We start from the raw sequence: 15603 nt of genomic DNA, 5'->3' as shown, positions 1-15603 counted from the left end.
TTGGCTGACCAAGGAAATAAATTTCCGAGGGCATCCGTACTTGGCCATGATCTTCCACAGTCCCTCTCTACTCACGGTGTCGAAGGCCTTTGTGAGGTCGACATAGGTGGAGAACAGATCAGCATTTTGCTCCTGACATTTCTCTTGCAGCTGCCTTGCAGCAAACACCATGTCGGTGGTTCCGCGCTCTTTCCGGAATCCACATTGGCTCTCAGGCAAATGACCTTGGTCAAGGTGTGCTGTGAGGCGGTTTAGTAGGATCCTGGCAAGTATCTTGCCTGCGATGGAGAGCATTAGTATTGTTTCACTGAACTGCCAAGGTCTTGCCGGTTTTAAAAAGAGAAGAGATGTCTTCCATTACCTAAGACAGAAGAAACATTCCATTTGTCTTCTTCGGGATACACATTTTGATAAGAAGTTTGAATATCAGATAAAATGTGAATGAGGATATACATGTTATTTTGCATCCTTTAACTCTCAGTCAAGAGGTTTTGCTGTCTTATTTATTAATAGTTTTGATTTCAAAGTTAAAGTATTCAAAGATCCTAACGGTAATTATATATTTGTTTCACTGACAACCACGGACAAAGAATTTCTTATCATAAGTATATATGGTCCCAGTAGAGATACCCCTGATTTTTACACAGATTTAGAAGAAAATATAACAAAAGTTGGCTGTCCAAATTTAAGCGTAGTGAAGGTTGTCACACACGGCGGGTCTTTCTGGAACAGGAGATAGGGTGTGAAGCGTAGTGAAGGTTGTCACACACAGCGGGTCTTTCTGGAACAGGAAATACGGTGTGAAGCGTAGTGAAGGTTGTCACACACAGCGGGTCTTTCTGGAACAGGAGATACGGTGTCAAGCGTAGTGAAGGTTGTCACACACAGCGGGTCTTTCTGGAACAGGAGATACGGTGTCAAGCGTAGTGAAGGTTGTCACACACAGCGGGTCTTTCTGGAACAGGAGATAGGGTGTGAAGCGTAGTGAAGGTTGTCACACACAGCGGGTCTTTCTGGAACAGGAAATAGGGTGTGAAGTGAAGTGAAGGTTGTCACACACAGCGGGTCTTTCTGGAACAGGAGATAGGGTGTGAAGCGTAGTGAAGGTTGTCACACACAGCGGGTCTTTCTGGAACAGGAGATAGGGTGTGAAGCGTAGTGAAGGTTGTCACACACAGCGGGTCTTTCTGGAACAGGAGATAGGGTGTGAAGTGTAGTGAAGGTTGTCACACACAGTGGGTCTTTCTGGAACAGGAGATAGGGTGTGAAGTGAAGTGAAGGTTGTCACACACAGTGGGTCTTTCTGGAACAGGAGATAGGGTGTGAAGCGTAGTGAAGGTTGTCACACACACAGCGGGTCTTTCTGGAACAGGAGATACGGTGTGAAGCGTAGTGAAGGAGATACGGTGTGAAGCGTAGTGAAGGAGATAGGGTGTGAAGCGTAGTGAAGGAGATACGGTGTGAAGCGTAGTGAAGGAGATACGGTGTGAAGCGTAGTGAAGGAGATACGGTGTGAAGCGTAGTGAAGGAGATAGGGTGTGAAGCGTAGTGAAGGAGATACGGTGTGAAGCGTAGTGAAGGAGATACGGTGTGAAGCGTAGTGAAGGAGATACGGTGTGAAGTGTAGTGAAGGTTGTCACACACACAGCGGGTCTTTCTGGAAAAGGAGATACGGTGTGAAGCGTAGTGAAGGAGATACGGTGTGAAGCGTAGTGAAGGAGATACGGTGTCAAGCGTAGTGAAGGAGATACGGTGTGAAGCGATGTAAAGATGCGGGTCTTTCTGGAGGAAAGGTGAGATGCACGGAGGTCAGGGTTAGGGTAAGGGTTTGGTCTAAGGGAGACAAGCATTTTATACTTGATATACCACAGTTGCCTCCCCTGAGCCGACTGATCATTCTGTGTCTGTCTCTCTTCTTCTCTGTCTCTCTCTCTCATTGTGTTGAGATGGGTGTTTTACTAACGGCTGCTCACTCTCAAAACAGAGTGTCACAATTAGTGGTACAACCAATATCTGAATTTCGCAAAGTGTCGGGTTTTGATATTCCAAACTGTATTTGGTTAAACCCACAAGCTGATCACACAGGATACTCATGATTTCCCCTCTGCTTTCCTTTGACGTATATTTCTTTCCTCCATCATTCATTGCACAGCATTGGAGCAGCACCTGTCATAAACTGGTGAGGACACAACAAACTGACTCTGTGTGTGTGTGTGTGCGTGTGTGTGTGTGTGTGGATCAGTCAACAGTTTGTGCCGTGTGCTGGGTCGGTCTAAGAGAGGTAACTACTGTTGTTCCTACAAGGCGCTACACCGATACATTAGTTCCCTTGGTTCACTGTGGAGCATTCACCACACTGGTCAAGTTCGTTGATCGTTCTTCCACAAGGCGATTTACGTTCACACACTTCCATATACGCTGCACCACATCTGCTAGGCAGATGCCTGACCAACAGCATAAGACAACGCGCTGTGTCAGGTTTTTAACGCATGCTAGTGTACCTCACACAGTGTATTTTGAAGGCGGTGTATGGTCCCTCATACCAGGTCCAGAGTCCTTTGCGCAGCACAGACGGCCAGGCGCTCTTCACAGACAAGACGTCGATCCTGAACAGGTGGTCGGAACATTTCCAGGCCCTCTTCAGCGCCAACCGCACGGTTCAAGACTCGGCAATTCTCCGCATCCCACAACAGCCAGTGAAATTACAACTGGACGAGCTACCAACCCTAGTAGAGACTGTCAAGGCCATTGAACAGCTGAAATGTGGCAAGGCAGCAGGGGTTGACGGAATTCCGCCGGAGGCGTGGAAGAATGGAGGCCCAGCACTACACTCCAAACTCCACAACCTCTTTGTCTGCTGCTGGGAGCAAGGCAAACTACCACAGGACCTCCGTGACGCAGTCATCATCACCCTGTCTAAAAACAAGGGAGAAAAGTCGGACTGCTCCAACTACAGGGGGATAACTCTGCTCTCCATCGCAGGCAAGATCCTCGCCAGAGTCCTCCTAAATCGGCTGGTGCCTACTATCGCCGAAGAACATCTCCCAGAGAGTCAGTGTGGCTTTAGAGCCAACAGAGGCACCACTGACATGGTCTTCGTTCTCAGACAGCTACAAGAAAAATGTCGGGAACAGAACAAAGGACTGTATGCGACATTCGTCGATCTCACGAAAGCTTTCGACACCGTGAGCAGAAAAGGTCTGTGGGAGATCATGAAACGTCTAGGATGCCCCCCAAAATTCCTCAGCATGGTCATCCAACTACATGAGGAACAGCGTGGACAGGTCAGACACAGCAACGACCTTTCGGAGCCCTTCCCAATTGGAAATGGAGTGAAACAAGGTTGTGTCCTCGCGCCGACCCTCTTCACGATCTTCTTCAGCATGATGCTCCAACAGGCCACTGAAGATCTTGGCGACGACGACGGTATCTTCATCAGATACCGCATTGATGGCAGCCTATTCAACCTGAGGCGGCTACAGGCCCACACCAAGACACTGGAGCAACTCATCAGAGAGCTTCTGTTTGCCGACGATGCTGCCCTCGTCGCCCATACAGAAGCGGCCCTGCAGCGTATAACGTCCTGCTTCGCAGAGGCTGTGCAGCTCTTCGGCCTAGAAGTCAGTCTGAAAAAGACGGAAGTTCTCCACCAGCCTGCCCCACGGGAAGAATTCCACGCTCCTCACATCAACATCGGTGAGACAGAGCTGAAGTCGGTCCACCAGTTCAGCTACCTAGGCTGCACCATCTCGTCTGACGCCAAGATCGACAAGGAGATCGACAACAGACTTGCAAAGGCAAACAGCGCATTCGGCAGGCTGTACAAGAGAGTGTGGAACAACAAACACCTGAAGAAAGACACAAAGATCAGCGTGTACAGAGCTGTTGTACTGCCCACCCTGTTGTATGGCTCCGAAACCTGGGTCACCTACCGGCACCACATACGACTGCTTGATCGCTTTCACCAGCGCTGCCTTCGCACCATCCTCAGCATCCACTGGAGTGACTACATCACAAATGTCGAGGTCCTGTAGCAGGCAAAGACTATCAGCATCGAGGCAGTGCTGCTAAAGACCCAGCTACGTTGGGCAGGGCACGTGTCCAGGATGGAGGACCACCGCCTTCCCAAGATCGCGATGTATGGCGAACTGTCCACTGGCCACCGTGACAGAGGAGCACCCAAGAAGAGATACAAAGACTCCTTGAAGAAAGCTCTCGGTGCCTGTCACATTGACCATCGCCAGTGGTCCGCAGTAGCCGCTGATCGAGAGACCTGGCGACGCACCATCCACCAAGCTGTCTCCTCCTTCGAAAACAACCGCAGGGCCAGCCTTGAGGACAAACGCAGAAGGAGGAAGAACCACGACGCTGCAGCCGCGAACCCAGACCAGACTTTCCCTTGCAACCGCTGCGGCCGACTCTGCTTTTCCCGCATTGGCCTTGTCAGCCATGAGCGTGTCTGCATCAGACGTGGACAACGCCCTTCCTAGATCTTCGTCAGCGAAGCCAGGCCATGATGATGAGTGTACCTCACACAGTAGTAGGGGGCATTAAATATAAATCCTGCACTTTGTGATAAAAATATAATAATTGACATACATGTACAATAAGTCCTAATGAACCCATTAAGCGAGGGATCCACTTTGCCAGTGGCTTGTGGCAAGCGTAAAAATTAATTAAAATTAATTACGAAGACCATTTATACCACTCACACGCGAATGGGACACCATAGTATTTAGCAAGGCGGGATGTGGCATGACCCCGGCCTGACCCGCAGCTGTCAGCACCTTCCCTATTTCAGAGACTGGCGCTTAGCGCGCACTGCGCTGGTTTGGTTGTTCTCATCGCCTATGGCAGACCAGAAACTGAAGTACGGCAATCCTTAGCGACAAAAGTTAGATTTTTAAAACGAAGGTGTTATGCCTTTTTCTTTCTTTCTTTTTAAATTAAAAAAAAAATCATTAAAAAAATCTGCTATTGAAGTGTGGTAATCAACAATAGGGTATTGCTACTGCGTTTAATTTTTAGATGAAAGTATTATATAACTGTAACTGTACAGTTAACAAAAAAAGTGAATAAATAAATTAATAAATAGATAAATTAATAAATAACGAAAGAAAGAATGACAGAGAGAGAGAGAGAGAGAGAGAGAGAGAGAGAGAGAGAGAGAGAGAGAGAGAGAGAAGAAAATTAAAAAGGGATGGTTTAGTTTGTACAAGACAAAATGACCTAATTAATTTACGGACTTAATGGTAGCTATTGACAACCCTGTAGATTGCATATTCTGTAACGAAGTATGCTTAAATTGATTTTTTCGTATGATTAGAGCATATAGCCCTGAAGAGGCCTTCACAGTCGACAGGGTTCTGAACAATGTGAAATTGAAACTTAAAGAAATGAGCTCGCCACAACTGTCTTGCTTTGTTCTCAGAGAGTTATGTCATGTCAATGCAGACAAGTATGTTGTTGCTGTGATCCGCCACAGTCCAGGTCGATGACTGACGACGTGGTGGAAATCAACTGGAATCTTTGTGCGTTATGTCAAACAGCATCACAAGAAACTTTGATCTGCCCAACCAAGCGAGAATGTGCTGGTTACGCCTATGTTACTGAAACCCTTGCTGATTTTAAAAGATTAGGACATTGCCCAATTCTGTTGATCTGTCTTTGATGAAGGAGATGGATATGAAGCAACGTTTCTACATTTTTCTAAGTGGCAGAAGAGATGTAGAACAGAGGAAAGCAGGGACAACCTCTAAAAGGAGACTGGGAGCATATATATATACATACATATATATATATATATATATATATATATATATACATATATATATATATATATATATATATATAAGAATTTCAAATCCAGTGCTAGTCCTGTGAAAACAAGAAACATGTTTGGTATTCATGCGAATAAATTAATGCATTTTTTTAAACAGTGATCAGGGTATACTGCAAGGAGCTGGACTTTGGATTTGATTACAAGATGAGAAACTGTGCAGAAGAGCTTCAGGATAAAAGTCTTTTAGTTAAATTTGCTTCAGGGGACATGGTAACAATAGATGTGTACCATACACATGCTCATTTAACTCTATAGACGTGCTGACAATCTGTCAAATGCAAACTCACGAGAGAAAAATAAAGACATGGACGATGATATGTCTCAGTTGTGTAGAATATACACGTATGGACTGGCACAATCAGGAATCGAGCAAACTGAAGTGCATTCATCACGTATCAAACATAAACTTCGCACAGCTCTTCCAGACCCCATTGCCACTTTACAAAGCAGAGAAGTGTCCTAATGTTTGACAAAAACCTCGGTGACACCATCAAGAAACGAGCAGTTATGATTCAGAAGCTTCACATCTTGCAAAAACCGCTGAGCTGATTAGAAGTGATCTGTTGTAGCCAGATAGTTCATTCAATGGCAAATTCATCCACAGAATGTCAAGAAAATTGTATACATTTCACCTTAAAGGCGCCCATCAGCATGATGACCAGTGGGCCAGATTCCACTGAAGAATTAACCACTCCACACCAGATTCAAAATGTTGTCAGTATATCACAGATAATTGCATATAAATGCAAAAAATCATTTAAAGCAACATCACATATGCAGCGCAACAGGACACAGACATCATTCCTAATCTACTGGCCTTAAAGTTCATTGTCAGACAAGAAAGCTAGGGCTGGTTGAAATCCTTCATAGCCTTGGCCTTGGAATCTCATACAAGCATGTTTTGTCTATTTCAACAGATATTGCAAACAGTGTATAGCAAAAATTTGAAACAGACGGTGTAGTTCTTCCGCCAAGAATGATGACAAACATTTACATAGTTGGAGCGGTCGATAAAATTGACCACATCTCAAGATTGACAACAGCGGGAAATACCTTCCATGGGATATTTGATGCAGAATAAGCATGAAGACGCAGATGCAATTATGCACTTCACACCCCTAGTTCAGCAATCGGTGTCAGTCAGAATGGAAATAATGCCCCCCCCCTCCCCCCTGTCACCTACACAAAAGTGCATCCAGTTGCTCTGACCTCCAAAGATGTCTAAATACCACCATGTAACGTCAGTGCAAAACCAGCCGTCAGACTTGAAAGCAAGACGCGCAACACTGAAAGTGAATGGTTGGAGTACTGCAAAGGTGTCAGCGTAGTGAGCAAGGACGGAGGGGCGGATGAAGACATCAAGAACCGCATCAACAAAGCGAGGCATGCCTTCAACACCCTGCGGCCAATTTGGAACTCTATATCTCTTTCCACTCACACCAAACTGAGGATCTTCAACATCAACGTTAAGGAGTCCTCTCGTGTGGCTCTGAAACATGGCGAGCAACCAAGACGAACACAAGCAAACGACTGGCCTTCATCAATAGATGCCTGCACCATATTTCAAATGATCAGATGACCAGAGACAGTATCAAATGCCAGCCTCTGGAGAAGAACCAACCAGGTGCCCCTTAGTGAGGAGATCAGGAAGAGGAAATGGGGCTGGATAGCAATACCCTTCGAAAGCCTCCAGACGACACCACAAGACAGGAGGCGAGCTGGCTGACCAAAGCAGACCTGGAAAAGAAGCTTGGAGGATGAGATGAAGACACAGCCGGATGGACATAGGCCCGGCTGAAGAGAGCAGCCAAAAACCGAGTCCGCTGGAGTACTGTTGCATCCCTATGGTCCAGAAGGAGTCAAGAGGCAAAAATCAAATAAGAAAGTCACTGCAAAGGTGTCATTGAAGATGAACATGAGATCGCCACTGGTACACTTTCCTGGTCAGACTTCCATGCTGCACGTTATGAGTATCTGGACAGACATACTAGCAACATTGGCCATGCTATCAGAAAATGTGCACTGAATCGCAATGACAAAACATGTAATGGACGTCGTGCAGCCTGCGGTGGAGCATCCAGGGCAGCATGGAGTCATTGGACCAACCTGTGTATGCCCTGGGCAAGAAAAAAAGTGAAATGTGAAATTACAGTCACCAGTGTGCACAACGGTACATTAAAATTTCTCCTTATCCTCCCACATCGGACTGCTGTAAAGGACTGCAGGACAGAAGGCAGTCAAGCATCAGCGACAAGACCCACCACCCTTCCTTGGAAGCACTCTTTACCCTTATGAGAATGAGAAGGATTTTACTATTCTACAATCATTCTTCTCCACATTGAATCTAGTAAGTACGATATTGTCTGTCAGTGCTGAATGAAAGGCAAAACAAGCGAATTGAGCATATACTATATGTTTGCGGTTTTTGGTGAATGCTTGATATGAATTAAAAACGTATCCAAGCAAAAATGTTTTAGACATGCGTGTGGTGCCTCTGGAAATTGGCAGAGCTGATCGACCTTGATTATACTTACATTCACAGATTTACGATTGATTTTCTTTAATTACAAGTATATAATAAATAATAATAATAATAATGGTACTTATATAGCGCTGAATCTTGTGCAGAGACAAATCTAATCGCTTTCGCACCAGTCATTCTCACGCACGCATAACTCTAAAACTGGAGAAACTAAAGACAAGGAAGAGGCAGGGAAGGGAGGCTATTTTGGGAAGAGGTGGGTTTTAAGGCCAGACTTGAAAGAGCTGAGTGTGGAGACTTGACGAAGCGAAAGAGGAAGTTCATTCCAACTGCAAGGTCCAGAGACAGAGAAAGAACGGCGGCCAACAGTCGAGAGTTTGAATCTGGGTATGCGGAATTGGAGTGGATTCGAAGCTGATCGTAGTGAGCGAAATGGAGTATAGATGTGAAGGCAGCCACAGAGATAGGAAAGGGCTGATTTGTGAATACATTTGTAGCACAGAGTGCTGATCTTGTGCTTTATTCGGTGTGAGACAGGGAGCCAGTGGAGATGTTGCAAAAGAGGAGTGATGTGCTCAGATCTTTTCTTTCTGAGGACGAATCGGGCAGCTGAAGGGACTGAATGGATGAAGCAGGCAAACCAGACAATAGAGAGTTACAGTAGTCAAGGCGAGAGAGTATGAGAGAGACGACAAGTGTAGATGTTGCGTCAATGGACAGATATTTCCGGATGGAACTGATGCGCCGCAGTTGACAGTAGCAGGATTGACACGTCTGATTGATAAATGTTTGCATGGACAGTGTGTTGTCAAGGACAACGTCGAGGTTCCTGACTGAACTGGACAGAGGGATGGGTGTACTGCCAAGTTTGATTGTATTAGTTGTAATGGAAGAGAGTTTTTTTGTTTAGTTCCTATGATCATTGCTTCAGTTTTGTCCGCGATCAATTGTAACTTATTTAGAGTCATCCAATTTTGAATATCCAGGAAGCAGTTAGATGTTTCTTGCAAGAGCGACAACAGTTTTTCAGGTGTATCACTCTTCAGGAGTTGAGTGTCATCAGCATAAGAATGATGACTGACATTATGGCGGTTGATAACTTCAGCGAGAGGAGCAGTGTACAGTGTGAAGAGCACTGGGCCTAAAACAGATCCCTGTGGGACTCCATGTTCAATTTTAACGGGTTCAGACCGGAAATTATCAACAATGACAGACTGGAATCGATCAGTGAGATAAGATTTGAACCAGTTTAGAACAGTGCCGTTGATACCAAATGTAAAATGAAGACGGGAAAGAAGGATTGAATGGTCTATCGTGTCAAAGGCGGCTGACAAGTCGAGAAGAGTGAGAAGGGAGATCTGTCCTGAGTCGGACGCTAGCAGTAGGTTATTCAGGATGTGGAGGAGAGCGGTTTCGGTGCTGTGGTCAGCACGATAGGCAGACTGAAATGGGTGGATGAGATTGTTGAAACAAAGGTGATTGTTGAGCTGCTATATCAGTTTCATCAATGTCATATCTTAAGAGACTGAAGTACTTTGCAAAATATCAACTCATAGCAGAAGAAATTCAAAAAGAGGCTTAGTTGCTATCATAAACGGCACCCAAAGATCTAGACATCTTTTTTCCCCTCCCCCTTCTTTTTTTTGTTTATGTTTATTTTGTTTGTTGTTGTTGTTTTATATATATATATATATATATATATATATATATATATATATATATATATATATATATATATATTGTTTAGGGTACAAGTAGCCCAGAGAAAGATGAAAAATATGTACATGTTCTTTAAAATGTATGAGCAACATAACAGTGCACATTGAGATTAAACAACGACCAGTTAGCATCACTGACATTGTGACCTATTTTCTATTTTTATTTTATCTTTATTATTTTTGTCACGAAACACCCCTGAAGACATTTACATAACATAGCAAGTACATAACAGCATAATTAACATTCGGAGACCACATTCTGGACATTTCCACGTGTGAAATTGGGTAAGAAAACGAAATAACCGAGAAAATAAGTGTCATTTGTTTTGAACTCAGTGACCTACTTTAGACGCTGACCACACCCACTTCCGGTGCAGTGATAAGGTGGATCCCTTGCTTAAATGAACCACAAATGAATAAGGAATAAGAAAAACCAAACAGAATGTTTTTATCACGAAGTGCAGCTTTCACCTGTTTTTCGGACTTAATGCCCCCTACTACAGTGCATTTTCTTTGGGAATTGAGTTCTTTGTCAGTCACCAAGTGCGTGCTGCACACGTGACCCCGGTTTGTCTGACCCCAATGACCTGACTCTGAGTTCAATTTGACAGACTTGGGAGAAAGGGCAAGAGCGGGAGTCGAACCCAGTTTGTCACAAACACAGTACTGGCTGAGAAGTGTCTTTAACCCAGTTTGTCACACTGTACTGGCGGAGAAGTGTCTTTAACCCAGTTTGTCACACTGTACTGGCTGAGTAGTGTCTTTAACCCAGTTTGTCACACTGTACTGGCTGAGAAGTGTCTTTAACCCAGTTTGTCACACTGTACTGGCTGAGAAGTGTCTTTAACCCAGTTTGTCACACTGTACTGGCTGAGAAGTGTCTTTAACCCAGTTTGTCACACACTGTACTGGCTGAGAAGTGTCTTTAACCCAGTTTGTCACAAACACTGTACTGGCGGAGAAGTGTCTTTAACCCAGTTTGTCACACTGTACTGGCTGAGAAGTGTCTTTAACCCAGTTTGTCACAAACACTGTACTGGCTGAGAAGTGTCTTTAACCCAGTTTGTCACACTGTACTGGTGGAGAAGTGTCTTTAACCCAGTTTGTCACAAACACTGTACTGGCTGAGAAGTGTCTTTAACCCAGTTTGTCACAAACACTGTACTGGCTGAGAAGTGTCTTTAACCCAGTTTGTCACAAACACTGTACTGGCTGAGAAGTGTCTTTAACCCAGTTTGTCACACTGTACTGGCTGAGAAGTGTCTTTAACCCAGTTTGTCTCACTGTACTGGCTGAGAAGTGTCTTTAACCCAGTTTGTCACAAACACTGTACTGGCTGAGAAGTGTCTTTAACCCAGTTTGTCACAAACACTGTACTGGTTGAGAAGTGTCTTTAACCCAGTTTGTCACAAACACTGTACTGGCTGAGAAGTGTCTTTAACCCAGTTTGTCACAAACACTACTGGCTGAGAAGTGTCTTTAACCCAGTTTGTCACAAACACTGTACTGGCTGAGAAGTGTCTTTAACCCAGTTTGTCACACTGTACTGGCTGAGAAGTGTCTTTAACCCAGTTTGTCACACTGTACTGGCTGAGAAGTGTCTTTAACCCAGTTTGTCACACTGTACTGGCTGAGAAGTGTCTTTAACCCAGTTTGTCACACTGTACTGGCGGAGAAGTGTCTTTAACCCAGTTTGTCACAAACACTGTACTGGCGGAGAAGTGTCTTTAACCCAGTTTGTCACACTGTACTGGCGGAGAAGTGTCTTTAACCCAGTTTGTCACAAACACTGGACTGGCGGAGAAGTGTCTTTAACCCAGTTTGTCACAAACACTGTACTGGCTGAGAAGTGTCTTTAACCCAGTTTGTCACAAACACTGTACTGGCTGAGAAGTGTCTTTAACCCAGTTTGTCACAAACACTGTACTGGCGGAGAAGTGCCTTTAACCCAGTTTGTCACAAACACTGTACTGGCTGAGAAGTGTCTTTAACCCAGTTTGTCACACTGTACTGGCTGAGAAGTGTCTTTAACCCAGTTTGTCACACACTGTACTGGCTGAGAAGCGTCTTTAACCCAGTTTGTCACAAACACTGTACTGGCTGAGAAGCGTCTTTAACCCAGTTTGTCACAAACACTGTACTGGCTGAGAAGTGTCTTTAACCCAGTTTGTCACACTGTACTGGCTGAGAAGCGTCTTTAACCCAGTTTGTCACAAACACTGTACTGGCTGAGAAGCGTCTTTAACCCAGTTTGTCACAAACACTGTACTGGCTGAGAAGTGTCTTTAACCCAGTTTGTCACACTGTACTGGCGGAGAAGTGTCTTTAACCCAGTTTGTCACACTGTACTGGCTGAGTAGTGTCTTTAACCCAGTTTGTCACACTGTACTGGCTGAGAAGTGTCTTTAACCCAGTTTGTCACACTGTACTGGCTGAGAAGTGTCTTTAACCCAGTTTGTCACACTGTACTGGCTGAGAAGTGTCTTTAACCCAGTTTGTCACACACTGTACTGGCTGAGAAGTGTCTTTAACCCAGTTTGTCACAAACACTGTACTGGCTGAGAAGTGTCTTTAACCCAGTTTGTCACACTGTACTGGCTGAGAAGTGTCTTTAACCCAGTTTGTCACAAACACTGTACTGGCTGAGAAGTGTCTTTAACCCAGTTTGTCACACTGTACTGGTGGAGAAGTGTCTTTAACCCAGTTTGTCACAAACACTGTACTGGCTGAGAAGTGTCTTTAACCCAGTTTGTCACACTGTACTGGCTGAGAAGTGTCTTTAACACAGTTTGTCACAAACACTGTACTGGCTGAGAAGTGTCTTTAACCCAGTTTGTCACACACTGTACTGGCTGAGAAGTGTCTTTAACCCAGTTTGTCACACACTGTACTGGCTGAGAAGTGTCTTTAACCCAGTTTGTCACACTGTACTGGCTGAGAAGTGTCTTTAACCCAGTTTTTCACACTGCACTGGCTGAGAAGTGTTTTTAACCCAGTTTGTCACAAACACTGTACTGGCTGAGAAGTGTCTTTAACCCAGTTTGTCACACACTGTACTGGCTGAGAAGTGTCTTTAACCCAGTTTGTCACACTGTACTGGCTGAGAAGCGTCTTTAACCCAGTTTGTCACACTGTACTGGCTGAGAAGTGTCTTTAACCCAGTTTGTCACACTGTACTGGCTGAGAAGTGTCTTTAACCCAGTTTGTCACACACTGTACTGGCTGAGAAGTGTCTTTAACCCAGTTTGTCACACTGTACTGGCTGAGAAGTGTCTTTAACCCAGTTTGTCACAAACACTGTACTGGCGGAGAAGTGTCTTTAACCCAGTTTGTCACACTGCACTGGCTGAGAAGTGTCTTTAACCCAGTTTGTCACACTGTACTGGCTGAGAAGTGTCTTTAACCCAGTTTGTCACACTGTACTGGCTGAGAAGCGTCTTTAACCCAGTTTGTCACAAACACTGTACTGGCTGAGAAGTGTCTTTAACCCAGTTTGTCACACTGTACTGGCTGAGAAGTGTCTTTAACCCAGTTTGTCACACACTGTACTGGCTGAGAAGTGTCTTTAACCCAGTTTGTCACACTGTACTGGCTGAGAAGCGTCTTTAACCCAGTTTGTCACACTGTACTGGCTGAGAAGTGTCTTTAACCCAGTTTGTCACACTGTACTGGCTGAGAAGTGTCTTTAACCCAGTTTGTCACACTGTACTGGCTGAGAAGCGTCTTTAACCCAGTTTGTCACAAACACTGTACTGGCTGAGAAGTGTCTTTAACCCAGTTTGTCACACACTGTACTGGCTGAGAAGTGTCTTTAACCCAGTTTGTCACAAACACTGTACTGGCTGAGAAGTGTCTTTAACCCAGTTTGTCACACTGTACTGGCTGAGAAGTGTCTTTAACCCAGTTTGTCACAAACACTGTACTGGCTGAGAAGTGTCTTTAACCCAGTTTGTCACAAACACTGTACTGGCGGAGAAGTGTCTTTAACCCAGTTTGTCACACTGTACTGGCTGAGAAGTGTCTTTAACCCAGTTTGTCACACTGTACTGGCTGAGAAGTGTCTTTAACCCAGTTTGTCACACTGTACTGGCTGAGAAGTGTCTTTAATCCAGTTTGTCACACACTGTACTGGTGGAGAAGCGTCTTTAACCCAGTTTGTCACACTGTACTGGCTGAGAAGTGTATTTAACCCAGTTTGTCACACACTGTACTGGCTGAGAAGTGTCTTTAACCCAGTTTGTCACAAACACTGTACTGGCTGAGAAGTGTCTTTAACCCAGTTTGTCACACTGCACTGGCTGAGAAGTGTCTTTAACCCAGTTTGTCACAAACACTGTACTGGCTGAGAAGTGTCTTTAACCCAGTTTGTCACAAACACTGTACTGGCTGAGAAGTGTCTTTAACCCAGTTTGTCACACTGTACTGGCTGAGAAGTGTCTTTAACCCAGTTTGTCACAAACACTGTACTGGCTGAGAAGTGTCTTTAACCCAGTTTGTCACAAACACTACTGGCTGAGAAGTGTCTTTAACCCAGTTTGTCACAAACACTGTACTGGCTGAGAAGTGTCATTAACCCAGTTTGTCACACTGTACTGGCTGAGAAGTGTCTTTAACCCAGTTTGTCACACTGTACTGGCTGAGAAGTGTCTTTAACCCAGTTTGTCACACACTGTACTGGCTGAGAAGCGTCTTTAACCCAGTTTGTCACAAACACTGTACTGGCTGAGAAGCGTCTTTAACCCAGTTTGTCACAAACACTGTACTGGCTGAGAAGTGTCTTTAACCCAGTTTGTCACACTGTACTGGCTGAGAAGCGTCTTTAACCCAGTTTGTCACAAACACTGTACTGGCTGAGAAGCGTCTTTAACCCAGTTTGTCACAAACACTGTACTGGCTGAGAAGTGTCTTTAACCCAGTTTGTCACACTGTACTGGCTGAGTAGTGTCTTTAACCCAGTTTGTCACACTGTACTGGCTGAGAAGTGTCTTTAACCCAGTTTGTCACACTGTACTGGCTGAGAAGTGTCTTTAACCCAGTTTGTCACACTGTACTGGCTGAGAAGTGTCTTTAACCCAGTTTGTCACACACTGTACTGGCTGAGAAGTGTCTTTAACCCAGTTTGTCACAAACACTGTACTGGCTGAGAAGTGTCTTTAACCCAGTTTGTCACACTGTACTGGCTGAGAAGTGTCTTTAACCCAGTTTGTCACAAACACTGTACTGGCTGAGAAGTGTCTTTAACCCAGTTTGTCACACTGTACTGGTGGAGAAGTGTCTTTAACCCAGTTTGTCACAAACACTGTACTGGCTGAGAAGTGTCTTTAACCCAGTTTGTCACAAACACTGTACTGGCTGAGAAGTGTCTTTAACCCAGTTTGTCACAAACACTGTACTGGCTGAGAAGTGTCTTTAACCCAGTTTGTCACACTGTACTGGCTGAGAAGTGTCTTTAACCCAGTTTGTCTCACTGTACTGGCTGAGAAGTGTCTTTAACCCAGTTTGTCACAAACACTGTACTGGCTGAGAAGTGTCTTTAACCCAGTTTGTCACAAACACTGTAC

General features: G+C 44.8%; 1 protein-coding gene across 1 annotated transcript in view; it reads left to right on the top strand.

Moving 5' to 3' along the window:
• Positions 1 to 15603, top strand: part of LOC143298677 (uncharacterized) — a 110061-nt gene that overhangs the window by 5151 nt on the left and 89307 nt on the right. The window lies entirely within an intron of this gene.

This window comes from Babylonia areolata, chromosome 24, assembly GCF_041734735.1.
Source record: "Babylonia areolata isolate BAREFJ2019XMU chromosome 24, ASM4173473v1, whole genome shotgun sequence".
NCBI classification, from domain to species: domain Eukaryota; kingdom Metazoa; phylum Mollusca; class Gastropoda; order Neogastropoda; family Buccinidae; genus Babylonia; species Babylonia areolata.
This window is presented reverse-complemented; position numbering and strand designations above follow the sequence as displayed.